Source organism: Dromiciops gliroides, chromosome 6 (assembly GCF_019393635.1).
Source record: "Dromiciops gliroides isolate mDroGli1 chromosome 6, mDroGli1.pri, whole genome shotgun sequence".
NCBI lineage: Eukaryota > Metazoa > Chordata > Mammalia > Microbiotheria > Microbiotheriidae > Dromiciops > Dromiciops gliroides.
The window spans coordinates 152676069-152695336 of NC_057866.1; the positions used below are offsets into that span (position 1 = coordinate 152676069).

The window sequence follows — 19268 nt, forward strand, 5'->3', positions numbered from 1 at the left end:
AAAATGGACACGAGAAGAAAATTACATATGTTGTAAAAGACTGTGGGAAAAGGGGTAAACTGCTACTGTGGAACTATGAACAGTCCAGCCATTCTGGAAATCAATTTGGAACTATGCCCCCAAAAGTTATTAAACTGTGCATACCCTCTAACCCAACCCAGCTAATACCACACTACTAAGTCTGACCCTCTATCCACACCCCCCAAAAAAAGAAATCAAAGAGGAAAAGGATCTATACATACATTAAAAAAATTCATTGCAGTTCTTTTCATAGTAGCCAAAAACTAGAAACTAAGGGGGTATCTTCCTATTAAAGAGTGGATAAACAAACTGTAATGTGTTGTATGTATGTAGTATGAATGTAACAGCATAGTATTGCTCCATAAGAAATTAAGAAATGGACAGTTTCATAAAAACCTGGGAAGACCTCTATAAACCGATTCAGAATGAAATGAGCAGACCTAGGAAAACGATGTATACAATACATTGCTAACATACAGAAAAATAGCTCCCAAAGAATTTAAATCTATGATTAAGGAAAATGAAAACCCATAAGTCCAAAATAATGAAAATGAAAAATTCTATTAAGAATAGAACAAAATTCAGAAAAATGATGAATTGAATAATGCAATAAAAGATATACAATCTCTCTGGGTGTGGCCAATGCTAGAATTTGTCTTGTAAGACTATATTCTCTTTCTACTGAGGACTTTCTTTTTTTTCTTTTTTTTTTAGTGGGAGAATTGGATGGAAGAGATAAAATTAAATTAAGGATGTTCTTAGAGAGGGATAGGAAGAGACATATGAGGGAAACTTAGGGGCTGAAAAAGCAAGACATATCAATAAAAATTATTTAATAAAAAATGTGATGTAAAAACAAAAGGCATACATAAAGGTAATTTTAAAAAAACACTTTAGTTTCCCACATATATATATTCTTACTTCAGAGCTACATTTCCATGGGGAAGAAAAGTTGCTACCCTAAAAATAATAATTTGTAGCAAACATGGATTTAAAAAGCAACACTTGTACAAAGCTAATATATTTTTATTTATATTCTGCTAAAGATTTTCTAAAATTGAATACTAGGACCACTAAACCCTTGCAGTGAAACACAGAATCCTCTATCATTTTCTAGCATACAGAGAAAAAGAGAAATTTAAAAGGATACTAACTTTCACTCCACCTCCTGAGTTCATTTAATGCTTCAAGTCTCTCTGCTTGATCAATGGACTAGGAGAAAAAGTATGTTCTATGCTCATACATGTTCATACCAGAGCTCACATCATCACCCTTTCTCTCCTCCTTTACTCCAGTATCTGATGAAGAGGTGATCCTTCTGCTTGCCAAGGCCAACCCTCTTGTTGGGTTGTATATTCTCCTTGATCTTATCCATTTCCATATTCCCCAATACCTAACACCCCCACTCCCATTCTTTTCATTATAATTTTCACTCTCTCCCTTTCCACTGATTCCTTCCATGTTGCCTACCTATTGATCCAACACACTGAGTGAATTTTCTATGGAAGATTTCTGGAGAGTCATGGATAAAAAAGTGGACAGTATGAAAAAGCAGGAATGGATGGTGAGGTGTACCAGTAGAGGGAGTACTCACAATGATGAAATCACAAAATGACTGAAGAGCTCAGAGAAACTTAGAAAGACTCACTTAAGATCACAGAATGAAGATAGCAGAACCAAAATGAACAATATACACAATGACATCAACAAAGGAAACGAAGACAAATATGAAATGCAATAAAATATGATGTATAACATTGTTGCTTAAATTCCTAAAGTTAAAGCACACAGCCATTCTGTTAACAAATGGAACAGAACAAATAGAAAAGTTGAAAGCAGCATGAACTATCAGTCACAACCATGCTATCAAGTGACTTTAGCTTCTTCTGGAAATATAGGAGATGGTGTTGTGAATGCGAATGGGTCAAAACAAAAAGTATACATATTTTAACCGACCACAGAGCTAATAAAATATTAAATATTTCCAAGAAAACACTCCTAAAGGCCTCCTCCATAAGTATCATGTAGTGTCATGACACCCTGAGATCTGAAACACCTTCACAAACTAACAAGACTTTGTGTGCTCCTCCTGTACAAGGATCAAACAACAAAGTTGGGAGAGGCTCATAAGCAGAAGGTTCAGTACCATATGGATTTTTTCTAAAGTGAGAGCAGCTCATAAAACAATCTCCTAGAGGACTAATGATGAAAACTACTATCCACCTCCAAAGAAAGTAATATTGAACACAGACTGAAGCATGCTATTTTCCACTTTCTTTAATTTTTTTCTTTTATTCAAGTTTCCTTATACAAAATTACTAATATGGTATTACATAATTGCACATGTATAACCTATATCTGATTGCTTACCACCTTAGGGAGGAAGGAGGGGAGAAGAGGGATAGAATTTGGAACTCAAAACTTTAAATAAAAATGTTTATCATCAAGTAGTACTTCTAAAAATAAAATAAAATAAGGTTAGCTTCTAATAGTGAACCAAAAAAAATAAATAAATCTCCTAAAGGTTGTGATCTGTGTCAATAGAAGAAATAAACCACACAAATGAAATCATGAATCCTTCATGAAGCACCATCAATATCATCAAAGAAATACTAAGGTTTGTATTAGAACTCTTTAGAGAAATGAGGAATAAAATAAAATAAAATTCTGTCTTCATGGATCCCTATGAAAAGAGGAATCTTTCTACCTTAGAGCCTGGGAGAGGATAATATCAATACATATGAGATACAACAGGAACAGTGATTTCATGGGGAAAATTCAGCTACTAAAAGCAGGGTGGCACTTTCTTAACACCTTTGTTTTTAGAGAGCTTCCCAGAGGACAGAGAAGTTGTGAATTGCCCAAAGACATAAAGCCAGTATTCAGTAACTTCAAGATCAGTTCCTCATATACTACTATACAAAGCTGCTGAACTTTTATATGACACTCACAGGTTAACAAAGAATTTTCCTCACAACGTTATGAGAGAAATTGTATATTCTTTATCCCTAATTCCATAGTTGTAGAAAATGAAGCTCAGAATGGATTGGGTGATTTATGAAAGGTCCTAAGTTCAGCAAGTATCAAACCCTGGACCCTAAACCATGTCTCCCCAACTCTAGAGCAGTCTAGTACAGTGAGAGGTCAGACCCAAGATGCAGCACTGAAAGTCACTGGGGGCAGTGGAGGTATAACATCTATGGCTTCATTCAAGTCATTGATAAAATGTAGAATAGGGACAGCTAGGTCATGCAGATAGAGCACTGGCCCTGAAGTTCGGAGGACCTGAGTTCAAATCTCACCTCAGCCACTTACTGTGTGACCCTGGGCAAGTCACTTAACCCTCTTTGCTCACACAAAAAAAGAAAGAAAGAGAAATAAATACATTATATAATGCATTTATAAAATATTGTTTTTACAAATTTGAAAAACAAAAATGCTATTTAAATTCTGAGGGAGAAATGTAAAATACCAGATCAAGGAAGCCTTCCTATAGAACTCAGCATTTGAATTAGATTTTAGTTGATGAGAAGAATTCAACAGGCAAAGAAGGAAAGAAAAGACACTATAGGCATGGAAAACAATGTAAGGAAAGGGATGAAGGCTGAAAAATATGTAGTTTGGCTTGGGGGGTGGGGGAGGAGGAGAGGAGTATTCCACTTTAGCTAGAACAGCAAAGCATAAAAGAAAGTGGTCTATACTTGGGAGTCAGAAGATCTGGGCTTAATTCCTGATTCAATACTTAGTAGTTACTGTATAATTATGGACACAAGTCTATTAAACTTGCTGTTTCTGTTTCCTCTTTGGTCAAATGGGGATAATAATGCTAGATCTATTTACCTCCTACAGTTGTTCAGAAAAGCATTCTGTAAACCTTAAAAGTAAAATTTGAGAGAAAGCATGATGTACCAGATACAGCCCTGAACTTTTAATCAAAAAGACCCGAGTTAAAATTCTGCATGTGGCATTCAATTTCTGTGTGAACCTGGGTGAGTGGTTTAACTTCTCTGGGCCTCAGTTTATAATCTTTAAAGAAAAGGAAAAGGGCAGCTAGGTGGCGCAGTGGATAAAGCACTGGCCTTGGATTCAGGAGGACCTGAGTTCAAATCCAGCCTCAGACACTTGACACTTAACTAGCTGGGTGACCCTGGGCAAGTCACTTAACCCTCATTGCCCTGCAAAAAACAAAAACATTAAAGGACAAGACTAAGGAGCATCTAATGTCCATTCCAGCTTCAAATCTATGAATCAATAATCTTACATATATGGGAATTACTACTACTTCTAAGTATAGCATATGGAGAGGAGAAAATATGAAATATATCCAAAAATGGAAGTGAATCCAGACTGTACATAGCCTTAAATTTTAGACAACAGTGAGCTCCTGCAGACTTTTCAGCAGAGGAACACGACCAGATTAATGCCCAAGGAAAATTAATTATTACAGCAGTAGATGGAAATATGGCTAAACTCCTCCCCCTAGGAATGGCCTGAATCCTTTTCTCCCACTTCCTTTTCTAAAGTCTCTGCTTTCTCAATACCAAAGTCAGTTTTCCTCCTCTTTCTGACCACTCCACAACTTTTTGTGGCTCTTTTCTCTCCTAAATAGAAGCAATAGCAGAGATTCAGTTCTCAATCCTTTCTTGTTTTTTCTCTTCCCTAAAAAAATCTCATATACTCCTCCAACTTCCACTATCATTTCTAAGCAGATTCCAATCTCAAATCTTTATCTACAAACCCTGACTCTCTCCTCATCTTGTCTCCCATCTATAAAACAATTAAAGTTAAGGCTTCTTGCCATCATCTTAAAATTTAAAAAAAATTCTCTAAATTTCATACCTCTCTACTCAAAACCTCAGAGTCCTCTTTAATTCATCTCTTACGCTCCCCAAATCTCATCAAATTTATAGAATATTAATCACACAAGATTTCAGTAATTATCGACTACAATCCCTTATGCTATGTAAAAGTTCCCTATACAGCATCCCAAACAAAAAGTAGTTACGGGCCTGGGGTATCTCACAAGTTTACAAGTGGTGTCCATATTCTGCCTAAATATTTTGGATGACAAGGAACTCACCATCTGAAAAGATAATTCATTCTATTTCAGACAACACTAATTATTGCAAATTTCTTCCTTAGGGTGAACCCAATTTGTCTCCCTGAAACTTCAACCCACTGATCCAAGTTCTTGCCTCAAAGTCAAACCGAATAAATCTAATCCCTATTCCATATAATTACCCTTCAAATATTTGACAATAGCTATCATGTTTTATGAACAAAATGGTAAATTTTAATGTCAAACTTTTCTAATTATACAAGCAAAAATGTAACAAACATTTCCATGAAGTTGAGCTAATAGCATCCAAAATTGCTCTGTTATAAATAAAGCTTAACAATAAACAATCATATCCACATTAAGGATGTAACAGTGTTAAATTCAGAACAAAACTGATTTTAAAAGGTAAAATTTTTTTTAAGTCATATGATTTGTATCATTAATAGTAACCTTTTTGTGAACATCAAACCATTCTGGAGGGCAATTTGGAATTATGCCCAAAGGGCTAGAAAGCTGTGCATACCCTTTGACCCAGCAATACCACTCTTGGGTCTTTTTCCCAAAGAGATCATAAAAAAGGGAAAAGGACCCACATGTACAAAAATATTTATAGCTGCTCTTTTTGTGGTGACAAGGAATTGGAAATTATAGGGCTGTCCATCAATTGGGGAATGGCTGAACAAGTTATAGTATATGAATGTAATGGAATTCTATTGTGCTGCAAGAAACGATGAGCAGGTGGAGTTCAGAGAAACCTGGAAGGACTTGCATGAACTGATGATGAATGAAATGAGCAGAACCAGAAGAACATTATACACAGTATCATCAACATTATGTGTTAATCAACTGTCATAGACCAGATTCTTCTCACCAATACAATGGTACGAGAAAGTTCCAAAGGACTCATCATGGAAAAGGCTCTCTAAATCCAGGAAAAAAAAAAAAAAGAACTGTGGAATATGGATGCTGATTGAACCATACTATTTCTTTCAGTTTTGGTGCTGTTATTTTTCTTTTTTGAGGTTTTTCCTTTTTGCTCTGATTCTTCTCATATAACATGACTAATGCATAAATATGTTTAATATTATTAAATAGATATAACCTGCTGTCTTGGGGAAGGAGGAGAGGGAGAAAATTTGAAATTGGAAATCTTATAAAAACAAAGGTTGAAAACTATCTCTAGGGTGGCTAGGTGGCACAGTGGATAAAGCACCGGCCCTGGATTCAGGAGTACCTGAGTTCAAAAATCTGGCCTCAGACACTTGACACTTACTAGCTGTGTGACCCTGGGCAAATCACTTAACCCCCATTGCCCCGAAAGAAAGAAGACTATCTCTGCATGTAACTGGAAAATAATAAAATACTGTTATTTTTAAAAAATAGTAAGCTTTGAGGGGCAGCTAGGTGGTGCAGTGGATAAAGCACCAGCCCTGGATTCAGGAGTACCTGAGTTCAAATCCAGCCTCAGACATTTGACACTTACTAGCTGTGTGACCCTGGGCAAGTCACTTAAACCCCATTGCCCCACACAAAAAAAAGTTTGCTTCCCCCCCCCCAATTGTACTGCATGGGTTCCAAAAGTGGCTTTGTTTAAAGAAAATTTTTCAAAAAGATAGTTTGGCTTTTAAAATACTTAAGTTTTTAAACTTAACTATTTTGTTCATAACTAAAACAAGATAGCTATTGTCAAATATTTCAAGGGTATTTATGTGGATTAGGGATTAGGTTTGTTCTTCTTGACTCTTGAGGCAAGAACTAGGACTAGAAACTGGAAAAAGTTTGAGAACTCCTGACTTAAAGATTATCAACTGTATTATAGTCATCACTACCCAAATTATTTTAATACACTTAGATACGGTCCTTCTGGGCAAGAATACTTGAACTCATTAAAGAAGTTTGGTACAAACTTATGATATTTACTCACCTATATAAACAGACTTCAATTTTCTCTTTGCCATATTTTACTCTTTTACAGTCAAAAAATGTTACATCATTTATAGAACTCCTATGCCACATTCTATAGATCAATTAATCAACAAGCATTTATAAAATGTCTACACAGATTAAAATTTTAAAAGATAAAGATTTTTTTAAACAAGTCATTTGACTTGGTACCATTAATAAGCATTTTTAAACGAATTTTAAAATTTTACTTCAAGGGAGAAGAGAGGGATGGACAGAAGGTGTACAATGACAAAAACAAACCAGTTCTTAACTTCAAGGAACTGTTACTTTCTATTAGGGGAATGGTCATGTACCCATAATAAATGTACTCCTCCTCCTCTGGGTTTCACAAATATTTACTGCCTGGGTCCCCAGAGAGCAGATGACTACAGCTTCCCCTCAGTTATAAGGGTAGCCCAGAGGGGTTGAGAATTTTCTAGTACAGTCATTCAGAAGTCCCCAAATGGTATGCATCCTACTGATAGCCAGACAACCACCTTTTAGAAAGAGGTACTTACTAAGCAGGTGCCACAGGAAGTTGATACAAAAATAATCCTCCCCAAGAGTTTCGGACATACTCTCCCACAATTATACACGGGTTCCATGGGGAAAATAGGCTCAAACTTAGAGCACATCTATTAAAACAGTTACTCATAGCCCCCATGAAAAAGACAGATGTCCTTTTCTCTCTTCAAGAAATATTCATGAAGTTACCCTTAGGTGAAACTCTCAGGTGGGTTCTAAGGGTGAGTGCTTTTCCTAAATTGTTTCTAGTATGTCCTACCAGTCTCTCTCAACTCAATACAAACTCAGTTCTCAACCACTGCTACTGCCCCGTAAGAATAAGTCTTAAATTCACAAGGCCATCTTTCTGGTCAATCAATCAATCTAAGAAATGCTCTAGCATTGATTCTGGGCTTACTTGCTTAACTATGATATTCTTAGGCCCAGAGATATATTTGATTCCCTTAACCAACAAATCTCAATAGATTTCCTTTGTGTCTTCATTATTATACTTTTGACTGGTAGAGTCGATTAAAAGTGTCTTGAATTTACTCACACCTAGTTTACACTTTTGACTGATTTGATGACTAGGGCTACCAGAATTACATAAATTGAGAAAGGGGTATAGAATACTGTTCCCCCCCCCCACATAAATATATTCAAAAGTCAATATAATGGGGAAGAGGAAAACCTAATACCTGGGAGGGGGGAAGAAATCAGGAAATGCTTCATGTAAGAGATGGTGCTTAAGCTGAGCTTTGAAGGAGGCCAGGGAGTCTAAGACATGGAAGTGCATTCCAGGCTTGGTGAACAGTCTCTAGGAAGGCAGGGAGAGAGGAAATTAAATGCCCTGCATGGAAAACAAATAGGATAGTTTGACTTGAATGGAGAGTTTGGAAAGGTAATATGAAATAATCTGGAAAGGTAGGCTGGAGTCAGGCTGGCAAGTACCTTGGAGCTTTTTGGAGCAGGAGACAAGGTCAGGGCTGTGAAGAATATCACTTTAGTGCAGACAGAGAAAGAATTTGAAAAAAAGGTAGTGCTCTCAAGATAGAGAATTTAGGAAGAGGGAGTAGGTTTGGGGAGGGGGTGTAGTGGAAAGGGATAACAATTCTGTCTAAGACATGCTAATTTTGAAATACCAATAGGTCATTCAGATTGAGATGTTAAATAGGCATTGGCAAAAAGCTCGGGAGAATCAAGCTAACTATAAAGATTTGGAAATCATTTGCATAGAGATGATAATAGAATCCACAGGAGCTGATGAGATCAGCAAGAGTTTGACTAGAAAAATGAAGAGTACCCCAGACAAAGTCTGGAGGTGTATCCACAGGTGGGGGGGGCGAGGTAAAGGATGAAGAGCTAGTAAAGGAAGATGTGAAGGAGCAGCCAAGAAAGTAGGAGAAAAACTGGAAGTATCACAAAAACAGGTGATCTACAGGTGAATGCTAGAGTGATGTCAAGAAGCATAGGACTGTGAAAAGGCCACTGGATTTAGAAATTATGAGATTACAGATAACTTGGAGATAGCAGCTGCAGTGGGGTTTGAGGCTGGAAACCACATTATTCTATCATAGCTGAAGTGAGGAATCCCAACAGAAAAGGCAGAGGCAATGAACACAGACAGCTATTTCTGGGAATAAGTCCCCTTTGAAGGGATGGCAGGATATAGTGAGAGTTTTTTTAAGGACATGGAACCTTGGGTGTGAGGGTAGACAAGGGGAAAGCCATAGAAAAAAAGGAAATATTGAAAATGCAAAGGAAAAAAAGCCAGTCTCAGCCCCTGAAGCTGACTCAGAACAGTAATTTTGAATTCACCTATTCTTCCTTTTAAATCTCTCCCTACTGCTACCACTCTATGGTTATGAAGGGTTGACTATCACCATTTTGTAAAGACTGTAAAATATGAGAAAATATATATATATATTTTTTAGTGAGGCAATTGGGGTTAAGTGACTTGCCCAGGGTCACACAGCTAGTAAGTGCTAAAGTGTCTGAGGCCAGATTTGAACTCAGGTCCTCCTGACTCCAGGGCCAGTGCTCTATCCACTGGAGAAAATATTTCTTAATGCTAGAATCTTAATGTATATATTTTGTTACATGTTGAAGGCAAAATATTTCCAGAATATATCTCTCAACCTAAAATGGAAGTGAACATTAACCATGTACAGATAGTTGATTTTCGCAAAACTTTTCAGGAATTTATATAATGTATAAAATGAACTCAAGTTTTAATTTCCTCCTTTTGGTCCAGCCCAATTTTAATGTATGGACTCTACTTCTTCAAATTTTAGCGGAAGTCCAAAACATGAAGAAGTCAACAGACTACTAATGTTAACAAGAATCAAGCTTGAAAAGGACAGAAGTTATCCAAAGAGGAAAAAAAAAAACCAAGGAAAAGGCACATGAAACAGCTGGGGGGGGGGGAGGAGGAGGAGGAGGAGGAGGAGGAGGAGGAGGAGGAGGAGGAGGAGGAGGAGGAGGAGGAGGAGGAGAAGGAGGAGAAGGAGAAGGAGAAGGAGAAGAAGTAGTTGATTGGGGCCCATGGGTGTTAGAATTATACCTAGTATAAGCCACTGCCCAGAACTTCAGAACACTGCTTTGATAAGCAGGGAGAACACAATGGAAAGGGGGGGAGGGGAGACAGAAGTGGTGAGAATGATGAGGAAAAAATACAGTGGAAAACTGGGGGTAGCTTAATTGGCTTAAAGGAGTTGTCTCAAGTATATAAACACAGGCAAACACTGTCTTAGAATTGGGGGGTGGGGGGCGCCAGATCTGTGATTTCACTGACATAAAACTCACAGTAAGATAGCATTTGCAATTTTAACAACAGTTATTTAACTTTGAATTTAGGGGCAGCTAGGTAACACAGTGGATAGAGTTTCCAGGCCTAAAGTCAGGAAGACCTGAATTCAAATGTGACCTCAGACACTAGCTGTGTGACCCTGGGCAAGTCACTTAACCCTGTTTGCCTCAGTTTCCTCATCTGCAAAATGAGTTGGAGAAGGAAATGGCAAATCATTCCAGTATCTTCACAAAGAAAACCTCAAATGGGTCATGAAGAGTCAGGCAAGACTGAAAAAACTAAACAACAACAATGAATTTGCCACAGCCCTTTCCCCACTTTACTTCTCTTATCCATACTGGGGTTTTTCATATCTAGTGTCTCAATTCCCTAACACTATCTACTAGTCTCTACACTTTTGATATTTAAAAACATAATACCTGAGGTACAGTAATCCTTTTTAAAAAAATTCTGGCTTCAACCTAAGAATTTCTTTTGTTTAACTTATATTTTTCCTTTGGGGGAGGGGGAAGTTGCCTAGGGATAAATGAAGGAGAAAAAAGGTTCTTTGAAACATTTAAAAAAAATTTTTTTTAAGTGAGGCAATTGGGGTTAAGTGACTTGCCCAGGGTCACACAGCTAATAAGTGTTAAGTGTCTAAGGCCACATTTGAACTCAGGTACTCCTGACTCCAGGGCTGGTGCTCTATCCATTGCGCCACCTAGCTGCCCCCATTGAAACATTTTTTTAATTCAAAGAGAAGGAAAACCAGAAAGAATCAGTAACAAACAGGACAGCTCTCAAAGTTACAGGTTGACTTTATTATACATTTTAAAAGAAAAATAAGCTGGCATATAGATTTTTTTTTCAGTTTCATGCACTATACACACACACACTCACGTAAACCCATTTCATGTGGTGTTTTTAGTGTTTAAACTTCATAATTTTTTTTTTTGCAGGGCAATGAGGGTCAAGTGACTTGCCCAGGGTCACACAGCTAGTCAGTGCCAAGTGTCTGAGGCCGAATTTGAACTCAGGTCCTCCTGAATCTAGGGACTGAGTCACCTAGCTGCCCCTAAACTTCATAATTTTTATTTTAAGTTAGAATAAGGTGGTAGTTTATTTAGGGGCAAGGGAAGGGGGGGACTTCATAATTTTTAAAAGAAATTTTAAAAGAAAAATTAATGTAAAAATATTGGCCCCTTTTCAGAAAAGGTATCATATAAATGCAATAAATAATATCCTGCAGTTTAAAATTCCTTTTTTAAAAAAAGTCCCTTTACTGACTTCAACTTCCAAATGTTAACCCCAACATTTTTCCTTCTTCACATTTAGGGATCTTTCAACAGAGAAACTAATCCAGTCAGTGCCTTCAACCATTAGTTGGGCTACCTAAATAATATATGCTGGGAATACAGTTCATTCTAGTAGCTTGAGTAGAAGCTTGAGTTTTTCCTCCTTAGAAAACAAAGATTAGCCCCCAGAGATTAGCCCCCAGTAAATAAATTTATGGGGATGGGAATTAAATACAAAATAATCTGCATTTAATGGACACACAAAATAAAAATTACTAAAAACTGAATTAACTAGGAAATTAATGACCAACGACTAAGTACTGTCTAGGCTACGCTTTGCCAATCCAAAAGAAATAATGAAAAAAAATTTTAATCTTAAAAAAAAAGAATAATGACTACTTATTCTTAATTTCTAGAAATTCAAAACTAGTTGGAACAGCAATTTGAGTAAGAATCTATCAACAAGCTCAGATAAATCCTTAAGAATTTAATTTCACCTTTACAATTACAAATTAGAAAGAGGAAGAAAAAAATGTATTTTAAACCGGGATGCCTACTGAATTCTAGGAATGTGCCCAAAGGAAGTTACCGAGAATGGCATGAGAACACAAACAGGAGGCAAGTAAGCATGTGACCTATCATAAAGGAAATGAGAAAACAGTTCACAGGAGGTTAGGTTAGTCATGGCTTCTTCTTGTTATCCAAAGTATCTATCTGTGTTATAAAAATCCTAGATTAACAACCACCACTCCTTTTTCTTTTACTCTGCTCTTCTCTTTGTTCCCTACCTCAAAAAAGGGGGACGGGAGTGGTGAGAGATACATCAAATTGGCAAAGATGTCAAAAAAAGAAAAATAGTAATCATTGGAAGAGGTTGTCAGAGGACAGGTACACCACTGGGATGGTGGACCTGTGAATGGGTCCAGCCATTCTCGAAAGCAATTAGGTACTTATAATTCCCCCAAATCAATAAACTTTGTATAACTTTGTATATCCTTTGAACCAGCACAGTATCATTACTAGGTGAATTACCCCAGAGAGAACAAAACAAAGGAAAGGGACCTCTATGGACAAAAATATTTATAACAGTACTTTTTGTTGTAACAAAAAACTGGAAACAAAGCAGGTATCCATTAAATGGGGAATGGCAAAAAAAAAATTAATGGCATATGTGAAATGTAATAGAATATTATTGTGTTGTAAGAAATAGCTAGTATGAGATTCAGAAAAAGCTGAGAAAACTTGTATAAACAAACTGATACAGAAGTGAAGAAGAATGAACAAAACTAGATGAAAAAAATATACAATAACCACAATAATGTAAAAGAAAACAACTTTGAAACACTTCACAACTCTGATGAATACTGTGAATTCAGAGGATAGTCTCATGCAGAATGAGACATTTTCAAACACAGTAAATGTGTGGAATCGTTTTGCTTGAATATACTTAAATTTGTTTCAAGGAAGGATGTTTTGGTGGGGTAGCAACACACAAAAAATAAAAATAAAATAAAAAGGAAATCAATAATAAGAATTTTTAATTCCACAGGCCAGTAAATGGAAGTTCAGAAGGGAAAACAGCCAAATAAGACATTTTTGTTACTATTCTGTTCAATTTAACACATACTTTTAAAATACTTATACAAAGAAAAAGGGAAACGATCTAATCAAAAATAATAAATCACTTCAACTGCAAAGTACTAGAAACAAAAATGCAATAGTTGGTGAATGGCTAATGTATGGCATATCAAAATAATGTAATAGTATAACGGGAAATAAAGACTAAACTGTGGTTTCACTGGTATAGGAAACTCTCTACCCATGTAGATTTGCACTTCTCTTCAAGTCTTAGTAAGTTGCCTGGAGCCCTGAAATGTTAAGTGACTTGCCCATGGTCACAAAGTCATTGTATGTCACAGGTGGGACTTGAATCCAGGTCTTCACTGGCTTTGAGGCCAACTCTCTATCCACTATACTAAGTCCCATCTATAATGTGACAAATTATAATTATAAGGATCATAGGAATTTTCAAAAGACACAGTTATGTAAAACCCTATAGCCAAAGCACTGAGCTTACATCAAAAGGCAGACAGTAGGGTGGTTAGAGAGCTGGGCCTGGAGTCAGCAAGAACTGAGTTCCAATCCTGCCTCAGACTGACATAAAATATGGATGATAATAGTACCCCCCTAGGATAGCTATTATGAAGATCAAATGAGATAAATAAATGTAAAGCTCTTTGTAAAGTTTTAAGTTTTCTTAAAGCACTATGTAAACACTAGCTATCATAAATGAATAAAAAACGAATTGGACAGCATGATATAGGGAAAAGGTACTAGATTTGGACTCACACAACCTAGATTCAAATATTCTCTTCTTCACTGATATACTGAGTGTGATTTACACCTCACTGGATCTTAGATTCTATAATGAAGGAGCTGGTCTAGATAGCACCTATGATCCCTTCCAGATCTAAAGCTATGATCCTATGTTACTAAGGGAGCAGCTGTTCAATGGAGAAAAAAAGTTCCCAGCCAGTTGCTGATTGTCACAATGATTATTTCCATAACAGAACCTACCTCCCAGGGTTTTTGTGATAAAATAAGATACAATTTGTAAAACACTTTGCAAATCTTAAAGATAGATACTATAAATGTTATTATTACTTTCCCTTTCCCAAGATGGACTTTAATCTTTATTAAGCACTAAATTCAAATGAAGGAGAGAAAACAGGAAGATGTAAATCAGCAAGAAAAAAGGGGGGGAGGGGAATCTGTTCAGGTAATACTTCTACAACAGTACTAGTCAGATAATTTTCTTTAGTTATTTAATGTTGATATAAAAATAGGATTGGAATCCTTGGGACACAAAAGAGGATTTAAATCCATTACAGACCAGATCTACTTACCTCATAATTATACAGCTATTAACACAACCCAATAGTCACCCTTTCTTTAACAAGTTTTTAAAAAAATAAAACATAACCTCTCTGACCAGTCTATGACTAGATAAGTTAATTGAATTTGAAAATCAAAACATAGATAATCATTTTTGTTGAATCGTGGTCGTTTCACCAATACAATTTATTTATCCTATTTTACAAGAGTCCTAATTTTAAAAAGTATTTCTGAATCCTGAACCAAGTTCAGACAAGTGGTATGAGTTTACATTTTAGGATCTTTGAACAAACTTTTCTAAGGAGCTCCCCTGCAGATCACTGTCTTCAAAAATATCCTTCATCTTTCAATATCCCCATCCTCAACACCCTAGTTTCACAGGCACTGCATGGGTTGACAGGCAGCAGCTATGTTAAGCTTAATGCTGATGCTATGGTTAACATTAGATAAACTTCACCTCAGTGCTTTTATTAGAATCCACTTATTATCAATAAGCATTTACTAAGTGCCTACTATGTGCCAATCATTGGGCTAAGTATTGGTGATACAAAGATAAAAATGTTCTAGTTCCCGTTATCAAAACAACTTACCTTCTACTAAGGGGATGTGATGTTAACAAATACATAAAATCAAAATATATGAGAGAAATATATGGGGATTTTAAGAGGGGCACTAATTGGGGGAATCAGGAAACATAGCTTGTTGGAAATAACATCTGATCAAAACCTTGATGAGGGCTAGGGCTAGGGGTTCCAAGAGACAAGAGTTGAGTAAAGGAGCATTCCAGCCATGAGGGCAAGCCATTTTAAAGAAATAAGTAGCAGGAGACAGAATGTCACCTATGGGAAATAGAAAATAGGTCAAATTGGTCATAGCCCAGAATGCATATGGGTGAATAATATATAATCATTCTGGAAAGATAGGGCAGAGCCAGATTTGGAAAAGCTTTTAATGCCAATAAGAGATGTTTGCATTTTATCCTAAAGACAATGAGGAGCCCCTGACGCTTCCTGAGCAGGAATGACATGGACAGATCTGGCTTTAAGGTTATCACAGGATCACAGCTCTTTAGGTAGAAGGGACCTTCAAAAGGCTATTTATTATAGAACCCAACTCCTCCATTTTAGAGCTAAAGAATCTTAGAAGAAGTGTCTTATTTGCCCAATGTCACACATGTAAAGATCAGAGAAAGGATTTGAACCCACGCCCTATGGCTCCCCAAGGCAGTGATCTTTCCCTAGTATAACACTGGTGATAGAATAAAGGGAGTAAATATATAAAGAGCTCTTAAGAGACTATTACAGGGGCAGCTAGGTGGCATAGTGGATAGAGCACCCACCCTGGAGTCAGGAGTACCTGAGTTCAAATCCGACCTCAGACACTTGACACTTACTAGCTGTGTGACTCTGGGCAAGTCACTTAACCCCAATTGCCTCACTAAAAAAAAAAAAAGAGAGAAAGAGACTATTACAATAGCCTAGAAGGAAGGGGAAGGGGGCAGCTAGGTGGCTCAGTGGATTAAAGCACTGGCCCTGGATTCAGGAGGACCTGAGTTCAAATCCAGCCTCTGACACTTGACACTTACTAGCTGTGTGACCCTGTGCAAGTCACTTAACCCTCATTGCCCACACCCAAAAAAAAAAAAAGAAGAAAGGGGAGTAGGGCCTGTACTAAGGCAGTTAGAGCATGAGTAGAGAGAAGAGAATGGATGCAGGGTCAGATGCTGAATCAAGTGACTGAAATGAGGGTGAAGGAGAATGAGTTTAGTATGACTCTAATGTAATGGGGAAAGTAGCAGGAAGGGGTTGCTGAATCAAGTCACTGAAATGAGGGTGAAGGAGAATGAGTTTAGTATGACTCTAATGTAATGGGGAAAGTAGCAGGAAGGGGTAGGCTGAGGCAAAATACAATTGAGTTTCATTTAGAACATGGTGAGTTCATGGAGATGTCCAGATGGCAGTTGGAACTAAGGAGAAATTAATGTTGGATATATATAGCTGGATACATATTTAGGAGTTATCTGCATAGAGATGATGATTTGACTCAGTGGAAGCTGGTGAAATGAGACAAAGCATAGAGAGAAGAGGGGACTTGGGACAGAACTTTGGGGCACAGAGATGCATATGGCATAAGATATAAGTAATGTATGAAAGGAAGAGAAACATGACAGAGCAATATCACAAAAGTCAAAGAAGAAGAGCATACAAAAGTTAACAGGTGGCCAACAATGTCAAATACTACAGAGAGGTCAAGAAGGATGATAACTGAGAAAGGACCACAGGACTTAGCAATAAAGACATCATTGGAGACCTTGTTTGGAAAACAAGTTTCAGTAGAGTGACAGGGATGGATGTCAGACCACAAGAGGTTGAGAAGTGAGTGGGGAAATGAGAAAGGGAAAGCAAGAGCATAGACAGCTTGGCTGTGAAAATAGGATAAGAGCTTGAGCAGATGATAGGATCAAACAAAGATTCCTTAAGGATGGGGAGAACTACCACAGCTTTGTAGCCAGAAGGAAAGAAGAGGTTGGCACTAAGAAGGGATGATCAAAGGTACAAGCACCTGGAAGAAACAGAAGGGCATGGGATCAAGGACATAAATAAGAATTGGCTGAATAATATCTATATGAGTATAACAGAATATTATTACACCCTAAGAAATAACAAAAGGGGTGGCAGGGTAATTTCATACAAATCTGGAAAGACTCGTATGAACTAAAACAGAGTAAAAGGAATAGAACCCAAACAATTTCTGCAATAACACTTTACTGTAAAGGATGAAAAAAAAAACTTTAAACACTTTAAGAACTCTCAAAGAAATGACCAACAGCAATTCCAAGACTGCTAATGAAAACATGCTACCCTATCTTTTGATTGTGAAGTGATGAACTCAAGGTGCAGAATAAGACATTTTTTGGATTTGGCTAGTGTGAACATTTGTTTTGCTTTACTATACATAGTTGATAAAAGGTGTTATTTTTCTTTCTTAAACTGTTACCAGGAATGAGAAGAGAGGGGGAGGCAATAGGTTTACCAAAAAAGTTCATTAAAGCACTGTTTTTAAATGTACAGATGAGACCATAAGGAAGGTCAATGGGAAATGCAGGCAATGTTTTGAAAATAGCATGTTGAATTTGTTGTATAGTTAGAGGGAGAAGAAAGCTGTATGTGACGCCTATGTAAAACTGTATGTGCAATCCTCTTTTTTTGTTCTGCTTTAAGTTTAAAACTTTTTTCTTAATTTAAAGCAAAGAAGAAGAGGATGATGGAAGAGGAAGGAAAAAATATACATTCCAATTGCAACAATGATATTGAACTTGCTGTTTCCTAAACTCCTAAAATAATGGAAAATAACACATCCCTAATCCTTTTAGCTTTAAATATAGTCCGAATAACAACCACTGGGAAGGAGACTGTACAAGTATCATTACCCCCATTATACAGAAGAGAAAACAGATAGATTTAAGTGACCAGAGAGATTCAAACCGAAGCCTCCTGACTTCTTTATCAGCATCCACTGTACTACACTGCCTCTCAAATGTTGGACATGTACCAGATAAAAACCAAATTCTGATGCTATTTTTAATCCCTTTGAAAAATGTCAAAAATGTCAAAATTTGTATGCAAAAGGTTTTTAAAATTTGACCAAGGGCAGCTAGGTGGCGCAGTGGATAGAGCACCGGCCCTAGAGTCAGGAGTACCTGAGTTCAAATGCGCCTCAGACACTTAACACTTACTAACTGTGTGACCCTGGACAAGTCACTTAACCCCAATTGCCTCACTAAAAAGAAAAAAAAATTAAATTTAAATTTAAAAATCTGATCAAAATCTTGAGTCCTGTAAAAGACTTTACGTATTTCTTATTAATAGGGAAAATAACTGAAGTTTACTCCAGAACCTTCATCCAAAATCCTAATATAGCAGGCATCTAACAGATATGCTCTAAATATTGGTGTATTCAGTAATGTACACACTTTATTTGTACCTTCTTAATGATACAGAGGTACATTTTGGATAAGTGCCAGGCATTACACAAATAAGACTACCTTGACTACATAAAGACACGAAACAATTTAACATTTAGATTACTTACAATAAAAGGGATAAATATTTATTGGGGTAGTGAGATGAAACATAACAAACATGCATACTTATATACGGACAAGATTCCCACTTTCAAATTAATTAACAATGAAATTATTGAGGCAGTAGGCATAGAATGGAAAACTAATTTGATTTATAAGTTGGTGACAAGTACACTAAAGATTTATTTTAAAACTATGTCACATAACAACTGATGACAAAAGGCAAAAATGTTTTTAAAAATCAAATTTATGGAGGCAGTTAGGTGGTGCAGTGGATAGAGCACCGGCCCTGGAGTCAGGAGTACCTGAGTTCAAATCCGGCTTCAGACACTTAACACTTACTAGCTGTGTGACCCTGAGCAAGTCACTTAAACCCAATTGCCTCACTAAAAAAAAAAAATCAAATTTATGTACCATTACTAATTATATCCTAAAAATTAATGCTGGAGGCCCCATTTTGATCATTAGCAGGTTCAAAGTGTCATAGTACATATGGCATAGATTTGTCTTTTTCAAGGAAACCATCCTGATTTTTCCATTTATGCACATATTGCTATATTAAGTGAAATTTCTTAAATCAGATTGTCAGTAACAAAATTTATCATAGAAAAAGGTCCAAGAAATTTTGAGCTCCAACATCAGCTCTGTAGCTAACTCCCTAAGAGTTTTTAATTGTCA

At 36.7% G+C, this 19268-nt stretch overlaps 1 protein-coding gene across 5 annotated transcripts in view; it reads right to left on the reverse strand.

Moving 5' to 3' along the window:
- Nucleotides 1-19268, reverse strand: part of ELF2 (E74 like ETS transcription factor 2) — a 92425-nt gene that overhangs the window by 64684 nt on the left and 8473 nt on the right. The gene's annotated exons all lie outside the window — the stretch shown is intronic.